The sequence below is a fragment of the Ursus americanus genome, chromosome 11, assembly GCF_024610735.1.
Source record: "Ursus americanus isolate L20-20 chromosome 11, mUrsAme1.1.p, whole genome shotgun sequence".
Taxonomy (NCBI): Eukaryota; Metazoa; Chordata; class Mammalia; order Carnivora; family Ursidae; genus Ursus; species Ursus americanus.
The window spans coordinates 36,755,418-36,773,332 of NC_142137.1; the positions used below are offsets into that span (position 1 = coordinate 36,755,418).

The 17,915-nt window shown below is 32.6% G+C and overlaps 1 long non-coding RNA gene across 2 annotated transcripts in view; it reads right to left on the minus strand.

Moving 5' to 3' along the window:
• The window catches only part of LOC148109266 (uncharacterized), a 107,665-nt gene that overhangs the window by 24,183 nt on the left and 65,567 nt on the right, over nucleotides 1–17,915 (minus strand). The window contains exon 3 of one of the 2 annotated variants that reach the window (XR_015726097.1): nucleotides 14,695–14,792. The exons of the other annotated variant lie outside the window; for it this stretch is intronic. This is a non-coding gene — a long non-coding RNA (uncharacterized LOC148109266). The remainder of the gene's footprint in view (nucleotides 1–14,694; nucleotides 14,793–17,915) is intronic. 2 annotated transcript variants of the gene reach the window in all.

A 17,915-nucleotide genomic window follows, 5' to 3' on the forward strand; every position in this document is an offset into this window, starting at 1 on the left:
GCCAGGCGTTAACATTTACAGTTAATTTTGTCAGCAACAGACTTCCTGCTATACCGCCCACCATTTCACACGATTCAGCCAGCTGACTCATTCAAAACCTTAAGGCTAATCAGAATAAATTAATGAGTCATCATTAATAAATGGACAAAGTATGTCCCTTTATTCACCACGGGAGTAAAATAACCCTCCTGAGTACTTTTGGAGTAAATGTGTTTCAACAATGTAGTCTTTTGAATTACTATCTATAATAATTTACACACTTAGGGAAGACATAAAACTTTTAGAGCTGTGAGCTACTATTTGTCAGGCAAGGGAAACTGGGAAAAAAAGGTGATTTACCACATATTTATGAAGAAAAAATTAACTGACACACAGATTTTGTTATGATTCTTGATAATAACAATGAATCATACTTTTATGTGTGTGGTGGGATGAAGTAGTCAGAGATCTAATCCTGGCATTTCTGTCTACATGTTTTTAATTCATCTGATGGAGGTATTCAAAGAAAGCCCTTTGTTTTGCCCTTTCTTTGAATTCAGAAGTCTGACACTGTGCACAGTATTTTTCACTCCCATCAGGTGATGTAATGATAAGAATATGTTTAAGATCACCAGATGAGACATTATATGTAAATACAGTGTATTATTGACAGAAGCCAAAATACACATTCAACTGATAGGGAGAACGCAGAAATTTTATTAGGACTCAAAATCCCAAATAAGACCTCTATATTAATCAGTGCTTATTTTAAAAATATTAACTACTTCAATAAATTATTTTTTGTTTTTTTTCTATTGATTTTTAAAATAGTTAACACCTTATTATTATTATTATTATTATTATTGAACTACAATACACATACCATAAAATCTACCCTTTGGAAGCATGCAGCTTGATGATTTTTTGTAAAATTTAGAATGGTGCAAGTATCATCATAATCCAGTTTGGTTTTTTTTAAGATTTTATTTTTTAGTAATCTCTACACCCAACATGGGGCTCAAACCTACAATCCCCAGATCAAGAGTCACATTCTCTTCCAACTGAGTCAGCCAGACACCCCCATCATAATCCAATTTTATTTAGATAATTTCTCTCATTCTAAAATAATCTCATGTCTATTTTCAGTAAAACCTGCTCCCACTTCCAGTTCACACAACCACTGATATAGTTTCTCTCTCTATAGTTGTGTTTTTTCTAGAAATTGTATACAAAAAGTGTGGTAGGAAGAATAAAAGATGTTCATGCCCCAATCCCTGTTATCTATGAATACGTTACCTCACAAACCAAAAGGGACTCTGCTGATGTGAGACCTTCGGATGGGAAGATTATTCTGAATTATTCAGATGAACCCATTCTAATCACATGAGTCCTTAAAAACAGAATTTTTCCCAGCTGGGTCAAAGGGATACAATAATAGAAGGGTCAGGGAAATGCAATGTGAGAGGGACTTGATCCACCATTGTTGGTTTTGAAGAAAGAGGAAGGGGGCCGTGAGCCAGGGAACACAGTGAGCCACTAGAAGGAAAAATCAAAGAAACTGATTCTCCTCTAGAGCCTCCAGAAAGGAACAATACCAAAAGCAATATCCAACATAAAAATAATCAATGATATCTTTTGAAATTATTATTGGTAGCATATAACTTAAGCACCATGTACAGTCTTAAAAAGCTGGTGCTGTAGAACCCAGAGAGGCTGGACGTTTTAATTTTCTACTATCTCTTTCCTGCCATGGGACCACATAATAAAGATTTTCTACTTTTAATTTTTATTTTGCTGTTGTATCAATATTGCTAGTCTAAGAAGAAACTTTTTAAAATTTAAGTGAAACAAACATCTAATTATTAGCTAATACATTCCTTTTGCACAGTCTGTATGAACAGGTGAATTTTCTCCAATGCTAGATCTCTCTTTCATTTAGTCAGAAAATTCAAAAATATGAGTGAAAATGTCAAGATCTGAATATTCCCATTTACTTTGGACTCTGAAAAGAGTCAATATGGCATGCTTGACATTTAGCCTAATTACCATAATTGCAATAAATCATGTAGGAAAATGTCAGTGAACCTAAAATAATATCCTTCTTTTCATATTAGCTAGTTTAGTAGTTTTCCCTAATCTCTACTTACGGGGAAAAGATTTGGAGAGTCCTCTCACTGTCAGTTTATACTTGAGCTGAGTTGTGTAAATACATAGAAGAAGAATATCTGGATATCTTCTAACATAACCAAATTTTGTGTAAGGGCTAAATCTCAATTCATCTATTTGGCACATGAAGTCATCGTATTAGAATTAAAGAAAACAATAAGTAGCTCGTTTACAGACTTTCGTTTGCATAAATTATAAAAGTACACCTCTAAAAATGATTAGGATATGTTAAACTTCACATGCCACTGGGTAATAACCTATCCTGAAAATTATTTTTCCTATGAAGGCTAATTACTGAACTTTAGTTTTGCTAATGTATCTGCCACTAGATAAAGCGTGTCTGAGTAGACTACCTATTGTTCAGGCAGCAATTTCTGTATTTGGAAATTCAAAAAATTAATAAATCCAGGTTTAGTTCATGAAATAAAAATGTTCTGAATTTCATTTAATTAAAAAAAAAGCCAATAAAGACTAAAGCACAAAAGTTACATACTAAGATTAGCTTAAATTTGTGTTCTACAGACAATTCCGTTTCTGGGTGTGACTTCAGTCTATTTTTAGAAATCATAGTAATTGCCACTATAACATTAAATTCAGATACTTTTCACCCTGTGTTGACTGATCCTTCACTCATCTTTCTGTGCTTTTTCTAATCCAAACTTTTATTATCTATGTAGTTGTGAAAATTGAAATCCTGCCATTTGTTACCTTATTTTTATGTGATTATGCATAATGATTATTATTTTTTTAATTTCATTAATGAAACAGATTACAAGAACAGAAAATTAGAGGCTATTTTCAACACTTATGTATTGGTTATGGAATTTAGAAACTAAATCCCCATAATATTAATGGCACATTAATTATTCACAAAAATTTATAGAATAATTCATAGATTTCAAAGGATATTCTATGATTATTTTTGTACTATTGTTCACTAACTTGCTGCTTTTAGGTTTTGGTTTTGGCTTTTTGTTTTGCTTTTTATGAAAGGGTACAAATATTAATTGAATTAAACTTTCTTATGTGTTATTTCAAAATATTTAAAATAGTGTCTGATGGGAGTCCTTCGTTCATCAAGACACTATGTAAAATCGACAGCATATTCCAAAAATAAAGCTATTTTTATTACTACTGTTCTTATTTACTGGTTAAACTGGTCCATCTTTGGGGCACCCGGGTGGCTCAGCCGCAGAAGCGTCTGCCTTTGGCTCAGGTCATGATCCCAGTGTCCTGGGATCGGGCCCTGCATTGGGCTCCCTGCTCAGGGGGGAGGCTGCTTCGCCTTCCCCTCTGCCATTCCTGCCCCCTTCCCTACTTGTGCTCTTTTGCTCTCTCTATCTCTCTGTCAAATAAATAAATACATCTTTAAACTGGTCCATCTTTAAAATAATCCTGCTTGAATTGATCCCCCAGTTTGTCATTTATTATGAGTTATAATAAGTTTTTGTTTACTTTGTAAAATATTATACTTTATATTTATAAATTGATGTGTCACTCAGTACCCTAGACAAGTAATACAGGAAGAGTATCATCTTCCACTAAATGAAAAGGGGCACACAATAGAAAGTTAAGAGGGGAGAGCTTGAGTGATTGGAGGAATTGTGAGAATCCTTCCACCCCTCTTCATGTCCAAGTAAATCCAGAATCCCTTTAAGGACTCTGTGCATCATATTTTAATTTCTACTTACATTGTGACAGGGGGTCTATTTGCTTTTTAAAAGGAAAACAAGGAGAGAAGCGATACTAAGCTTTCTCATACTATATTCTAATTTTGCATTATTGACTATTTTCCAATATTTTGTAAAGTATTTTATAATGACAGTGGAATCACAAAAGAGTATTTCTAGCTACAGTGAAGTGTTAGTTTAAGTAAACAGCTTCAGCTTTTACTTTATGAAATCAGTGACTTTTCTTGATTGGCAAGGAGATAGTAGCTTTAAGTGGTGCGTTTCTTCACACATATGATCTATTTTGAGTAAAGGATTGAAGATTATGCTATAGATCATGAGATTCCCAGTTTTTCCAATCTTTTCTAAGTCACATTTAAAGTATATAGTTTGAAATGGAATGAAAATATGTAGTCATTCTAATAAAAGCTAGGAAGTTTCTCTTTGCAAGAGCTGCATTATTAATAAATATAACCCTTTCAATTTGTTTTCTATGATGACATTCTTAGATTTTAATAAAAACAAGAAATAGAAATAAGGACTCATTTTACAAACTCATGCTTCAAGCTATCACATGTTCTAGAAATAAAATTTCCTGCTATCAATACAGGAAAATATAATTTTTCTAGTTAACAGGTTAAGAAACATCACTTCTTTTGGTGGGGGTGGGGGGTAGGGACAGGGGCAGAGGGAGAGGGAAAGAATCTTAAGCAGGTTCCACACCCAGTGCAGAAACCAACACAGGCCTTGATCTCACAACCCTTAGATCATGACCTGAGCTGAAATCAAGAGCCAGGTGTTTAACCGACTGAGCCACCCAGGCACCCCAAGGAACATCACTTCTGATAATCCAGTACCAGTTGCTGTATCCAGTGTGGGTGGCCAAACTTACATGAACTCTTTTCCTTGTATCTTGGATGACATGAGCCTTGTTTTAGTATTGTCTGGCATCCTGAGAAGTCTATATGACATGACTATTCCTCTGCCTTTCCAGCCCATTGTTTTCTCTAATTTTTGATGAAAAAGGCAGCATTCACATTCCCCAATGTCATTACCTTGACTTCCTCAGAACATTTAGAGTGTTGCAGATAATATTAATGTGATTTTATTACTTTCTTTAACACTTTTAGGTTTCCTGTTTCCTTTTTAAATATCACACATAATGCATTGAACATATATGCAGTCACATTATAATAGGATGTCAAAACAGAAAAGAGAAAAAAGGACATTTTCCTTTTTGGATTCATCATGAGAATTTTCAAAATCATTATTGAAAAGGAATGTTTGTAAAATATATTGAATAATAGCATATTTCTTTGTTGGTATGCCCAAATCTGAATTTGAATGTCAAAATATATTTTTTGTTTCTCTATAATTTTCAGCAAAATTCCTAGATAAAATTACAAGCCAATAATCAAAGGGAAAAAAAGAGATTATGTGATACAGTAGCCTTTATTTATTTCAAAACAAATTCGGTGTTGTTAAATCCACTTATAACCATCCTTGTTTTCCCTTTAGTGACTTAGTGGCCTTGTAATAATTTTAATATTATTGTAAATTTTGTGTACCTGTCATGAATCAATGTTACTTGACATAATTTTGCACAATTAAATAAAGTTTGCACGACAGGAATTATTTCATTAGAAAAAATGGGTTGACTTTCTCTTCTAATTACTTGTGTTTCTATGTTTGATCAAATGTATCTTGAAGCCCTAGTTGTATACTGTCATCTAACTTTTTAAAAGATGAAATTATCATTGCTTTTTCAACCAAGAGCATTTAATTTGGAGTTTAAAAACTCAGACAATAATGAAAAATGAAAGTTGTCTTCCGAATTTACTGGGGTCAAAATGCAGCGCAAAATTTCAAGGGCACTATCCTTTTTAATTCCTGGCATTTTTTGCTTTTGAGGGTATCCTGTTATATCATTTGGCCTCCTGTTTTACCTTCTTGTTTGCCAAGATAAGTCTCAATGAGGTGTAGAAAAGATATCTGGGGCCAAATAATACAGTGTGGTTGAAAAACACTTGCCTCATGTAAATACAGTCTTGGTGAGAGAATATCTAAGATTTGCCTTTCCAACAATAATACTATGTGGTTTTGAGAGAATTATGGTATTGTTGCCTTCGTTTGTTTATACATGTAATTTTAAAGGTTTAATCAATACTGTTAAACATAAGATGAATCTTCCTCAGTTGTTAATTTGGAATTCTTTGTAAAATAGGAAAACAGCAAAGTAGTGTTTGGTTTCAAGATAACATTTTCTTCAAAAGGATTGCAGCGGAAATAGTTTAGGAAAAAAAAGTCTTAATATAAAAGTGGCATCCTAAAAACATTTTTGTCCATTATGTTGTAATTCATTTACTATTATCTAGAAAAATTTTCCAATGGTATGACACTATACATATTGTTACAAACCTTTGCTTGCATTTTGTTTGCTTACTTCTGATGCATTATAAAACAGCTGTTGCAATGGGACTGCTCCTCCTCATATTTTGTGCTGTAATGGAGGCTTTGAAGTGAAGGTTGTCTTCATTGCTTGATTTAGCAATGCTCTTACAGATATGTTGTATTTGGAGAGCTTGTTGAAACTGGCTAGTCAAGAACTATTGCACGACTCCTGAGAGTTTTGTATAGCTCTCATAACTCGTAACTACAAAACAATTTTGTTTTCAAAGTTCATGTAAGACTCACATTTGGAGTTCCTGGAAAATAATTTACATTAATTCTTTGAATGGTTCTTTATTCTTAGAATTACATTTTTGGTGGCCACCCACCTTTCTGCAACATTGCTGCAATGTTGATATCTTCTGTCATAAGAAGATGGTAATGGTATTCTTATATTGTTAGAATTCACAGCTCTACCTTTTCCATTATTTACCAACCACTAAAGGCCCCAGGGGAGTCAGTGAGGTGCAAGTAGATTTGTCATTATGCAATCCCAGGTGAAAAACTCTATTTTTGAAATATTTTTGCTGAGAGGACAAGTTTCTTAAACTTTCTTAGCCGCAGTTTCCTCATGTATAAAATCAGGCAAAGAGCAGTGGCTAACTAAATTATAGGTATCTTATGTCTTTACCTCAGACTATTTAAATGAGGCTGACTTGTAAAGAGCTGAGCAAAAGCAATTAGAGCAACAATCAAAATGCATGTAACCCGTGTCATAAAAGATCCCATGAAAACATCCTTTGGAAACAGTAACTCTCTCACTTATGTAGGATAACTTGTAATGTGTGTAAGGTAGGAAACAGCAGGTGTTATTTCCTTTACTATCAATGCAACCTTGGGGCTGAGTGGTGGGGTGGGTGTGGTTGCTGAATCCTCCATTTGCTTATATATACTGATTGGTGAGTGTGTGTGTGACAACATGGGTAGGTGAAGATGTACATCTGTAGGTGAATTCCTAGGACTCAGGAGGCCTCAACCCCAACACTCACTTGTTCTGTGATCTAGACTCTTAATCGTGGTTTCCTTATATTTAAAAGCAGGTAATAACAATTTCTCTCTAAATATCACCAGGTAATTATAAATATCACATGAGATAAGTATATGCTAGTGATTTATAAACCATTAACTACCATAAAAAGCAAGGTACTCTTATTCAGATAGAAATTGAATCCCTTCCATGCTCCACCATGCTCTCTTAATAATTTTTATTATAAAATAAAGTATAAATAAAGAAAACCTCACAAAGTAAGTGTATAAATTAATATGTTATTAAGAAGGGAACACCTCTGTGAATACCACACATATCTAGAAATAGAACTTTACCAGATACCTCAGAAGCTCCTCTATATACCTAACTTTTGTGCCCCACCCCTGAAAATAACCAGTACTTTAATTTTTATAATGACATTTGATTGGATTTCTTTATAGTTTTATCACCCACAAGTGTCAATCATTAAGCTCTATGCTTGCATTGTATCCATTTTTTTTAAAAAAGCAATGTGTCTTTTCAGCCTGTACAAATCTAACAGTTCCCCCCTGTATTCCTTTCTCTTCCTCCCTGTTGAAGAATGCAAGTAATTCATACTGGACATTTCCCACAGTCTGAATTTCATTGATGTGTGCACTCATGGTGTAATCAGGAAGTTTCCCTTCCCTTTGTGTTTCCTGCAAATTGGCAGCTCGTTCTAGATGCTTGATCAGAATGTTTATCCTTTTGTAAGACTATGGTCAGTACTGGGTTTGCTCATCAGTGTCTGGTTGTTTCTCTTTCTGGATGTTAGCCATCGATGTTCAATGCCTAGATCCATTAATTCACAAGACATTGGAAAATGGCATTTATTCAAATTCTGTAATTTTATTTTTATGTATTAGTTGAAGTATTTTTTTTAAGATGTTTATTTATTCGACAGAGATAGAGACAGCCAGCGAGAGAGGGAACACAAGCAGGGGGAGTGGGAGAGGAAGAAGCAGGCTCATAGCGGAGGAGCCTGACGTGGGGCTCGATCCCATAACACCGGGATCACGCCCTGAGCCGAAGGCAGATGCTTAACCACTGTGCCACCCAGGCGCCCCGAGTTGAAGTATTTTTATCAAGCTATTGCTTCCCTCATAAAATCTTTGTTCATTCAGTGGTATCATTTATACAAATAAGGCTTGATTGTTTCCCTTTTTAGTACCAATTTTCAAGAAAATGGCCTGCAAGTACTATCCTTGTTGAAGCACAAATTGTTCCTTGAAGACTTGACCAGTTGGTTCCTAAATCTTTTGACATGAACTTAGTATTCTTTGATAGTTTCAGATTCATCTTCTACATTTCCTTCTTTGGGCCTGGAATTATCCACTTCTCTTTGAAATCCTGGTTTCTTTACAGAGGAAATGATATTTCAAAACCACAATGTGGGTGCTAAGAGCTTGTGACTTTTTTCTAGGCTTTTTCAGTGGACAGGACTGGCAAGTGTATTTTTTACATGTTAACACATAAATTTAATTGTATGTATATAAAATATCTCATAACTTTATATCAATACTTTCAATTCATATTTAGTACTACTGAGTTTTTACTTAATTTCTATTGACATACACCCATTTCAGGTTCTTCCACATTAAGGGTACTTGTTTTCAAAGACATGAGAATAATAGAATTAGGATATCCCATTATAACTAAATTGTTTTATTTCACATTACACACATGATATCCACAGAATAATACTCCATATGATTACTGAGAATACCTAATTATTTTCTACATGTTTTCCCTAGTCATCACCACTTTTTAAAAATAGTTGTAGTATATTTACATTGTCAGAACATCTAGCTATTACAAATATTCTTTCTCTTTTAACTCTTATTTAATTTTGGTCTCCAATTAAATACTTATTTAAAGGTATATTTTCATTCCTTCATTTCCTTACATATGTTGTTCTATTCCTTTATGGCATAAAGCGTAACTGTTAGAGTCAGATGAAAATCTATTTTTTCCATATAGATGATGTTATTTTTGCCTATATGTCCTTCATTTTTTCCTTTCATTTAAAGTCCAGAATAAATCTCATTGGAAAATCAAATATGTAGTAAAGACAGTGGATTAATTACTATAAAGCTAGTATAAAGGTTAAAAGACAAAAGTAGTAATAATAACTATGTTTATAATAGTTAGATAAGGGATATACAAGATAAAAAGATTTAAAATGTGACATTAGAAACATAAAACATGAAGGGAGAGTAAAAATGCTGAGTTTTAGAATGGGATCAATCTTAAGTTATTATCCACTTAAAATAGACTATTATAGATACAAGTCGTTATATGTAACCCTCACAGAAACCATAAAGCAAAAGCCTATAGTAAATACACAAAAGATAAAAGAATATAAGCATATCACTATAGAAAATCATCAACCCACATAGGAAGAGAGGAAGAGAAGAGAAGAACACAGAGTAGCTACAAAAACCACAAGAAAACAATTAACAAAATGGCAGTAAGTACACACCTATCAATAATTACTTTAAATGTAAATGGACTAAATTCTCTAGTCAAAAGATATACAGTGACTGAAGGGATAAAAAAAACAAGAGCCATTTATATGCTGCCTACAAAGGATTCACTTTAGATATAAGGACACACACAGGCTGAAAGTGAAGGAGTGGAAAAGTTATTCTATGGAAATGGAAACCAAAAGAAAGCTGGCATATGTATAATTATAGCAGACAAAATGTTCTTTAAAACAGAGACTATAAAAGAGACAAAGAAAGGTGTTACATAATCATAAAGGGGTTAATCCAACAAGAGGATATAATATTTGTAAATATTTATGCACCCAACATAGGAGCACCTAAATATATAAAGCAAATATTAGCATACCTAAAGGGAGAAACAGACAGCAACAGAATAATAGTAGCAGGTCTTAATACTCTACTTACATTAATGGATAGGTCATCCAGACAGAAAATCAATAAAGTAATAAACAATATGTTATACCAGATGGACTTTTACAGACTATTCCGTACAAAAGTAACAGAATACACATTCTTCTTAAGTGCACATGAAACATTTTCCAAGATAGATTTTTTTAGGCCACAAAACAAGTCTTAATAAATTTAAGACGACTGAAATCACATTAAACAGTTTTTTCTGACTACAATGCTATGAAACTAGAGAGTAATTACATGAAAAAAATGAACAGTCACAAATATGTGGAGATTAAACAACATGCTATTGAATATACAATGGGTCAAATAAGAAATCAGAAGATAAATAAAAAAAATCTTAAGACAAATGAAAATGGAAATGGTACATACTAAACTGACCTTCCAAGATGGAATTATGACAAAATAGAAAATCTTAAATTACTAGCAGGGAGATTGAATTAGTAATTGAAACTCTCCCCCCAAAAAAGTCCAGAACCAGATGGCTTTACTGGTGAATTCTACCACACTTTCAAAGAAGAATTCATATAATTCTTCTCAAACTCTTCAAAAAATAAAAAAGGGGGGAACGCTTCAAAACATATTTTATGAGGTTAACAGTACCCTGATACCAAGACTAGGCAAGAATGTCACAAAAAATAAAATCAGAAGTCAATATTCCTAATAAAAATTGTTGTAAAAATCATCAACAAAATATTAGTAAAGCAAATTCAACAATCCATTAAAAGGATAATACACCATACTCGAGTGGGATTTATTACAGGAATGTGAGGATGGTTCAACATCCACAAATTAGTCAATGGGATATGCCACATTAACAACACAAAGAATAAAAATCATATGATCATCTTAATATGCAGAAATTCAACATCCATTTATAATAAAAAAAATCTCAACAAAGTAGCTACAGAAGGATTATAAGTCAACATAATGTAGGCCATACATGACAAGCCCGCAGCTAACATCATACTGAATGTTGAAAAACTGAGAGATTTCCTTTAAGATCAGGAGCAAGAAAAGGATGTCCACTTACCACTTTTATTCAATTTAGTATTAGAAGTCCTACCCAGAGCAATTAGGCAAGAAAAAGAGTTAAAAGGCATCCAAATCAAAGGGAAGAAGTAAAATTGTCACGATTTGTTAATGGCATGATATTATAAACAGAAAACGCTAAAGCCTCCATTAACAAAACTATTATAACTAATTAACAAATTTAGTAAAGTTAGGATTCAAAATCAATACCAAAAAAATATGCTTCATTTCTTTACAGTAATAACAAACTATCAGAAAGAGAAATTAAGAAAACAATCCCATTTATAATTGCCTCAGAAAGAAAATACATAGGAATGAATTTAACAAAGGATGTGAAAGACAGTAGTCCCCCCTTATCAGTGGCTTTGTTTTCACAGTTTCAGTTACTCACAATCAACTCCTGTCGAAAGTAGATGATCTCCCTTCTGGTATACCATCATCAGGTCAAGAGTAGCTTAACACTACTTCACAATGCTTACATCATTGACCTCACCTCATCTCATCACGTAGGCATTTTATTGTCTCAGATCACAAGAAGGGTGTTTATGGTACAATAAGGTATTTTGGGGGAGAGAGAGAACCACACTCACATAATTTTTATTCCAGTACACTTCGTAATTGTTCTTTTTTATTATTAGTTATTATTGTTAATCTCTTACTATGTATAACTTATACATTAAACTTTATCATAGATATGTATGTATAGGGAAAAACGTAAAATATATATAGGGTTTGGTACTACCCATGGTTTCAAGCATCCACTGGGAGTCTTGGAATATATTCCTTGCAGATAAGGAAGAAATACCATATATTGAAAATTACAAGACAGTAATGAAAGAAATTGAAGGCATATATAAATAGGAATATATTTCATGCTTATGTATTGGAAGAATTAATATTGTTAAAATATCTACACTACCCAAATTAATCTGCAGATTTAATGCAATCCTTATCAAAGTTCCAATAGTACTTTTCATAGAAACAGAACAAACAACCCTAAAATTTGTATGGAATCACAAAAGACCTCAAACAACCAAAGCAATCATGAGAAAAAAGAACAAAACAAGAAGTATCATACTCCCTGATTCCAAAGTATATTGCAAAGCTATGGTAATTAAAACAGTATCATACCAACATAAAAACAGATACTTACAACAGAATACAGAGCCCAGGAATAATTAATTAATTAATTAATTAATTAATTCATGAAGAAGACAAGAATATACACTGGGGAAAGTAGTTTCTTCAGTAAATGATGTTGGAAAAATTAAACAGCCACATGTGAAAGAATAAAATGGATCAGCATTTTATACCATACACAAAAATGAACACAAAATGGATTAAAGACTTGAATATAAAACCCAAAACCATAAAACTTTTAAAAGAAAACATAGGTAGTAAGTTCTTTGATGTAGATCTTGGTGATGATTTTTTTGAATCTGACACCAAAAGCAAAAACAGCAAAAATAAGTGGCACTATATCAAACTAAAGTCTACACAGCAAAGAAAACTATCAACAAAATGAAGAAGTAACCTGCTGAATGGGAGAAATTAATTGCAAATCATATAACTCATAAGGCATTAATACCCAAAATATATGAAAAACTCCAAAAAAATCAATAGCAAAACAAACAGATGGTCTGATTAAAAAAATGGACATTTTTTCCAAAGAAGACATACAGATGGCCAACAGGCACATGAAAAGATGCTCAACATCATTAATCATCAAAGGGAAATGCAAAGAAAAACAACAATGAGATATCACCTCACACCTGTCAGAATGGCTAAAATCAAAAAGAAAAGAAATAACAAGTGTGTTGGCTAAGAAGTAGAAAAAAGGGAACCCTTGTGTACTATTATTGGTGGAAATGTAAATTGGTGCAACCCCTATGCAAAAACAATATGGCACTTCCTCAAATAATAAAAAATAGAACTACCATATGATCCAGCAACTTCAGTCCAGGATATTTACCCGAAGAGAAAAGAAAAACCCCAATTCAAAAAGATATGCATAACACCCTGTTCATTGTAATATTATTTACAATAGCCACGATATGGAAGCAACCTAAGTGTCCGTTGAAGGATGAATGAATAAAGAAATAGAATATTACTCAAGCATAAAATGGATGGAACTTGATGGCATTATGTTAAGTGGAATAAGTCCAAAACAGAAAGAAAAATACAGTATGATCTTTCTTATATATGGACTCTAAAAACAAAACAAAACAAGCTTACAGATACAGAGAATAGATTAGTGGTTGCAAGAGGCATTGGGGGTTAGGAAAATGAATGAACTGTTCTTTTTTTTTTAGTTTAAGTAAATTGAATAAAAATTTAAAAAAATAAAAATAAGGTCCAGTATTTTACTAGAAAATGTGTGTTGATATTTGTTACTTTTGGTCACTATTCTCAGATACATAGTGTCCTCTTTCAATTTGTAGTTACAATTTTTTTTCAGGAATTACATTTTTGTGTTTATGTATTCTGTTCACTTGTTTCCTTACCCTACTCTTTTTAAGGTTTTTTTTTTTTTATCCATATCTTGGATCTTTTTTGTCTATCTTCAATATTTGTCACTGTCTCAAATACTTTTTATCTCCTTGTTTTCAATTTTTTAAAAAAAGTCCTTACTTTACCCTTCTATTTCTCTAAAAATATCAGTTTATTTATTTTTGTGTTTCTTCCAGTTTATTCTTAATTTCTGAAAATTTTTTTTATTTTTAATTCATTTCTGAAAATCATTACCTCATTTCTGAGTTTTTCTAATTTGTTATTCTTGTTTTTTTGTCTTGTAATCTTTCCTAATGTTGTACAGCTAATTTATGTAAGTTATTTTGTAAGCATGTCTTTCTGCCATGATTTCTTTGTTTGTAAGGATATTACTTTTATTCTTTATCTTCTTTTTTCTTTAAATAATCTGTGCAGTTTTCCACCTCAATGCCTTTCTTTTGCTCATTGTTTCTCTAGATGATGCCTGTTTAACTTAACCTATTCTATTGCTTTTGTGAAATGTACAAATATATGGTGACTTGCTTTCTCATATTTATGGTCTCTTACCCCACTTTTATCTAAATTTTCTCCTTTATTCATTACTTTGCATATATTTTATTCAATTTTGTTTCTGCTCCCAGCACTTTTCATTGTGGGACTTTTCTGGAAGAGAACTTTAGCTAGTTGGTTTCAAGACTTCACTTGGCCCAGACTGCTTTAAAGCTTTCTGAAATTACCAAGTATCCCATGATAGGCAGAATTCTAAAGACCAATAAGATTTCTGCCCCTGATTATTCAATCAGACTCTAATCTGAGTACTGCCCTGAAGGAATCTTGTGGCTGTAATGAAGATTACTAATCAGCTGACTTTAAAATAGATTATTTTGGACTATCAAGGCAGAACAAAATCTAATTATATATAAGCACTTGAAAGCAGAGAAATTTCTCAAACTGAGTCAGAAGAGATGCAACAGAAGGAAATTACCTGTTTCAGAGATATCTGAAGCATGGGAAGGACTTGACATGCCATTGCTATCTCTGAAGATGGAGGAGGGAGCCACAAACCAAGTACGTGAGCAGCTCCTAAAAAGAGAAAATGATAACTAGCCAGTAGCCAGCAAGGAATGAGTGACTTCAGTCCTACAACCACATGAAATTTTGCCAACAAAGTGAATAAGCTTGGAAATAGAGTCACCCTTAATGCCCCAGAAAAAAGTCTACTAAGACCTTGACTTCAGCTTTGTGGAACCTGGATCAGAGAAATCAGCTGAGGCTATATGACTTCTGACCTACATGAATGTGACAATAAATTTCTACTATTTTAAGTCACTGAGTTTGTGATAATTTGCTAGAGCAGCAATAGAAAAAGCTTATACAGAGTCTTTGTATTCCACTATTACTTTATTTTTTTAAAGGTTTTATTTATTTGAGAGCAAGAGAGAGTGACAAAGAGGAGAGGGAAGAAGCAGACTCCCCACTGAGCAGAGAGCCCACCATGGGGCTGGATCCCAGGACCCCCAGATCATGACCTGAGCTGAAGACAGACACTTAACCAAATGAGGCACCTAGGTGGCCCTCAACTACTACTTTAATTTGCTATTCTCAAAACTGGCCCACTGTCATTTAATATGAATACTATTGGTTATTTGGGGATTCTTCTGAACTCAGATCTGCTGGATGTTCTGTTGCCTACTTCTGCTTCTTTTCATAAAGATGCTGATACAATCTGACCCTACCGTCTTTTAGCTAGGAAATTTGTCCCCTGAAGCTTATATTTTATTATTCATAGGTATATATTATAAACTAATTGTCATTAATGCTGTTTATAACTTTTCAGTTTTGTATTCAGTTTCTCTATTTTTATATGGAAATTCAGAGAGATTTTTTTAAAGAACTATGCTACTACCATCTTCCCAGAATCCCTCTGGCTGTACTAGTCTCTCATTAGTCTATGAATCTTACCCAAAACATGATCTCCTTTTATAAATATTCTATAATTAATTTCACCTGAGTTATGCCTACCAGGAATTGTTTATTTCATCTCTTTCAGTACTTTGGGACTCCATTGCTACACATACTATGTGGAAGTGTGCCTAACTGATATACTACTTTGGAACTGCCATTTGATTATTCCCTGCTGAATGATATTTAGTATTCCTCAACTATGGACAATAGCCATATTTACTATGTTTTAGTCACTTTCTGGTTGCACTTAGGATGGTGTACAACACCCAGCAGGCATTTTATACATTTGGTTAAATCTATGTGTCTAATGCAAATGATGATTTTTCAATGGGTGAATCCAAGAGAATCCCAGGAGCAGCAACTGAGAAACTATTATAACAATAAAAATATAACTGATCACATAATAGACTTATTGAGAAAGATATAGGACCTAAATGCAAATTCTTATAGAGGGCAAGAGAGAATATTTAATACATGGGTGTGTATATATATACCATGCTCTTGAATATGATTCATTTGTTAGAAATAATACCCTATAAGCATCAAAATAAAATTTAGGTGAATATACATATTGCAATAAGAAAGACCTTTCTAAGCATAATATCCAAAGCAGAAATCATCAAGGAAAGATGAAAAAATTAGATTCTCAACCACTACCTTCCCTAAATAAAACTAGATCTTTGTAAATTAAAAACTAACATCAAAAATTAAAAATCAAATGATAAGCTAAGAAAAATATTTATACATATATATGAAAGAAGCTTAATATTCTTTGTTGGTTATAGCATAAGGTAGTATAATAATCTTGTTTAATCAAAGCATGTTTAAAAGAACTTATTAAAATGCATGTACCCAAAACTAAGTAATTTGCCCTAAAACCATCATGGATCTAGGAAAATATTTCATTCTAAATGCATTAATTACAGTATGATTTATAATTTAACAAATTAAAATATAACACACTGGAAAAATATACATTTCCTAAAATACACAATTGGCAAATTAATTATACCCCACCAATACTAGGACACTTGGTATCAATTAAAAATAATGTTGGTTGCATTTGTCTGTGTGTGTCTTTATGTTTTTATAGTACTATAAAATGGTGAAACAGCTTACGGGCAATGTGTACAGAGTACTTCAAACCTTTTTAAGCAAAAAAACCCTTGATTTTTCTGAAAACAAGTCTCTCAGATTTTCCACCATTTAATTATATTTAATTCATTTTAACCTTTGAAATATGTTCAGGACACAAGGAGATTTTCTTTGGTTTATTGATGTTTATTTACATCATCTAGTGGAAAAGCTGTTACTTGTATTTCCACTTCCCTTTCTATACAAAGAAGTTGCTTTTAATAGGAGCTTTCCTTATTACTAGCAATTATTTCATTATAATAGTAATTTACTTTAAAAAGCCAATAGACTTATGCACATCCAACTATCTGACATTAAGTAGCAAAGAACAAAATTTTGGGTCAGATGCTTAAAAGAAAAGAAAAGAAAACACACTTAAAAGGAAAAAAATGACTCAATTGTTGAGGTTAATAATATCTGGCTATGTTATTTGAGTCAGGCAGTTTGAAATTAACATATGACAAACATATAGAATTATATGGAAATGTATAGATTTTAAAAATTAACAAATTTATTACCTCACTAACGGATTTAAAACCTTGCCCTCAGATGACTAGTACATGGTAAGGATATTATAATCTTATATTCTCTCAAATTTTACCCTATCACTTTATCCAACTGATAACATTAAAGAAGAATCTGACTCATGATACATATCCATTGTATGTTGATCAACAGTACTGAGGCAAAGAAAGGAAAAAAATTGAGTAACCCTTCATCTATAAGTAGGAATACATTTTAGTATTTTCACTATGTGTTTAAATTTGCCCTTTTGTTGTTTTTATCTCATACATGGTTTCTTTTGTTTTTGTTTTTTAAGTTTTTATTTTCATCACCTGGTGCTCATTACAAGTGTACTCCTTAATCCCCATCACCTATTTCACCCATCCCCCAACCCACCCGGTAACCATCAGTTTGTTCTCTATAGTTAAGAGTCTGTTTCTTGGTTTGTGTCTCTTTTTCTCTTTCCCCCCTTTGCTCTTTGTTTTGTTTCCTAAATTCCACATATGAGTGAAATCAGGTATTTGTCTTTCTTTGACTGATTTCACTTAACATTATACTCTCTAGCTCTATCCATGTCATTGCAAATGGCAAGATTTCATTCTT